Genomic DNA, 3,155 nt, shown 5'->3' with positions numbered 1-3,155 from the left:
CGGATTAAGTCGATTATATCGACCCCAATGCGTAACTGGTACTTATTTAATCGACCCGAAAGGATGAAAGGCAAAGTCGACCTCGGCGGAATTTGAACTCAGAACTTAGTGGCAGACGAAATACCTATTTCTTTACTACCCACAAGGGGCTAAACACAGAGAGGACAAACAAGGACAGACAAACGGATTAAGTCGATTATATCGAGCCCAGTCTGTCCGGTCTGAGAATTGAAACCGCGACTCCGCTGTACTAACCACTGGGCCATTGCGCCTCCACTGTGGTAGTAATAATTACATTTCAAACGGTTAAGATCAGCTAGTGATGAACACTCTGAGAATATTTATACTCTATTACATTTTTCACGTTTTAATTTGAAAACTAAACATAGGTGTCATTTATTTTTTATCGTTTTGGTGGCCCACAATCAATATAATAAAAAATAATAGCCGATCAGTTTCGCAATTTAATCATTGATTCCCGTATTCAATTGGCACATATTTTATCAGCCCCCGAAAGGATGAAAGACAAAGTTGACCTCGGTGGAATTTGAACTCAGAGCATAAAGATGGAAATGCCACTTGTTATTGTGTCTGGCGGCGAAAGATTTCAGCCAGCTCGCCTCCTTAAGAACAAAAATGATAAAAACAAGAAAGCTCAGAGAGCGCAAACCGCCGCCAAAGCAACACCAACGTCCTTTCAACGATTAGCCAGAGATGACTTTTAAAATGAAAATATCAGTGTCGGTGGTGTAACGGTTAGCATAGTTGCCTTCCAAGCAGTCGATCCGGGTTCGACTCCCGGCCGACGCAGGCGATAGCTTTTTTTTTTTAAACGGCGGTGCATCAGCATGGCCGCAGCTCTGAGCTGAAACAAGAAAAACGAAAAGACGAAAAATCTAGAATGCTCTCACAAACGAAAATACTAAAAATGATCCCGATCGCTCTCAAAAATTATGTAATTAAATAGGAAAAATAATCCAGAATCTTTGTCCGGCACCGGATCGATCCCAAAATCTAATCAGTTCGTGCCAGTCACGAGGCTAAACATCCCTGAACGTTTCATCTGAATCCACCCAGCAATTCTTGAGTTAGTTTTTCCCACGACAAACCAACAAACAAACAAACACGACTGAAAACAATACCCCCATCCCTTCGCCAAGGTGTAGGTAAAAGAAAAAGAAAAGAAAAAAATGGAACGTAAATATCTTTCCGAAACATTTTGCAAGCGTAAATTCTTTCGGCTGTTGCTTTACCCTGATTTTGTCCTAATCGACAAAGGCGCTCCATTCAACAACATCTCATTATTATTTCGAAATATAATGCATCTAAGACAATATTATCTACGTATTCTTCATTCTAGAAGAGGTTTAATGAGATTTTGCTGTTATATCTAGCACACCGAGCGACCACTTAAATATCCTCTTGTCTACTTGCGATCGGCCATATTTTGCTGTAGAAATCTCTCTGGATTCTCTGGAATCTGAAGTTCTTCGATCACAGACCTTCAAGCTATGGCCAACAGCATTCAATATGTCAAACCTCATTTTAAGATAATTAAGGCCTGATTTAGGGGACACTTGATTACTACTTCTAAAAGGATCCAGTAGCTGCACATACAATGGCATCTCGGTTCGTTAGCCGTATAATATAATACTGCTAGCATAACAGGGGAATTGAAACCTCATCGCTGTATCATTGTGTTCTGCGTTGGTTGACATTGACCGTTTACTTATTTAGTACTCCTCTGACAATTTTCTATTCTTGTCTACTTCTGTTTGTCCCTCTTTCTGTCTGTCTCTTTTCCCTCTTTTTCTCCCTGTCGTTGCCTCTTCGCTCCCCACGCCCCCAAATATTGGAATGCCCTTTCAGTTGATTTCCGACTGTCTAGATCCATTAATGTATTTAAATGCCGCACCAACCACTTGTTTATTCAACGACATCTACCGTCTGATGTAGCAACTCTGTAATATCAGTCACCAAGCTAATACATACACACACACACACATGTCTACATACATTTATAATTACATACCTGCATGCATACACACAACACACACAGACACACATAAAGAGAGCCTGTCAGTGGGAGAGAAAGAGAAATGAGAAAAAGAGTCGGAGGGAGAGGGTGAGGAAGAAGCAACTTTGTTTCATATCTGATTCTCATTAAACTGCAGCATTTCAAATATTTAAGAAGGCATTAATTAATTAGGTAATTAATTATTTAATTACCTCATTCAATCTTTCTTTCCTTCCGCCTTTCATTTATTCATTAATTCTTCGGACACAGGTATCGAGACAACTGCTTGGTTAATAATATACGAGATATTTTCTGCCATGTCATTTGTGGTCAAGAAAACAGCTGGCATTACACATTGGTCGTTGGCATAATGTCATTCCATAACGGCTCCTGATTTTACCTAACTTTCAGAACATACACATACATATAAATATTTGAAAATTTTCATAAATATATATAAATATGTCCATATGTCCATGTATGTATATAGATAGATATGTAGTTATATATACGTCGCGTTGCAAATGTAAGTATACAGAAAGCATTATATCAATATCATAATAAATAATTCATTAAGATTATTAGTAAATTAAATTAGGCTCATTTTTGATATTTTCAGTGTCATTAATCATAATACATCTACCATAACTATGATAATGCTTTTATCGTAACTTTTAATCTTATCGTAACTGTACGTGTTTTCTTTTTCATAACTGTATACCTAATTTTGCACCATCCTGTATATATATATATATATATAATATATATATATATATATATAATATATATATATATATATTATATATATAATTAGAGGAAGCAATCTCCCCGTAAGGGGTTGTTAAACACAATAAAATACATAAGTATATATATATATATATATGCTTTATTTAAAGCAGCAGAAAATTCAACAAAACCTGTTCATCGGACAGTTTTTGCTAGAATGGAACCGATATGTCAATTCTATCCAGACTATTACAAACGCTACACCTTTAAAAAATGGACTTGTTTGATTGGCCCTTTAGAAATAACGGTCAATCTTCGAGCGATAAACAAAAATTAGCTCAAAATTATATATATATACATATATATATATATATATATATATATATATATATATATATATAATTATAAAGAT

The 3,155-nt window shown here is 35.9% G+C and overlaps 1 non-coding gene across 1 annotated transcript; it reads left to right on the top strand.

The window, feature by feature from the left end:
* Positions 1-738: 738 nt before the first annotated feature.
* Positions 739-810, top strand: Trnag-ucc. Its single transcript has one exon. It is a non-coding gene; the product is annotated as a tRNA-Gly (tRNA).
* Positions 811-3,155: the final 2,345 nt, after the last annotated feature.

This window comes from Octopus sinensis, linkage group LG17, assembly GCF_006345805.1.
Source record: "Octopus sinensis linkage group LG17, ASM634580v1, whole genome shotgun sequence".
In the NCBI taxonomy this organism is placed as follows: domain Eukaryota; kingdom Metazoa; phylum Mollusca; class Cephalopoda; order Octopoda; family Octopodidae; genus Octopus; species Octopus sinensis.
The sequence above is the reverse complement of the archived record's forward strand: the minus strand, read 5'-3'. Positions and strand labels throughout refer to the sequence as shown.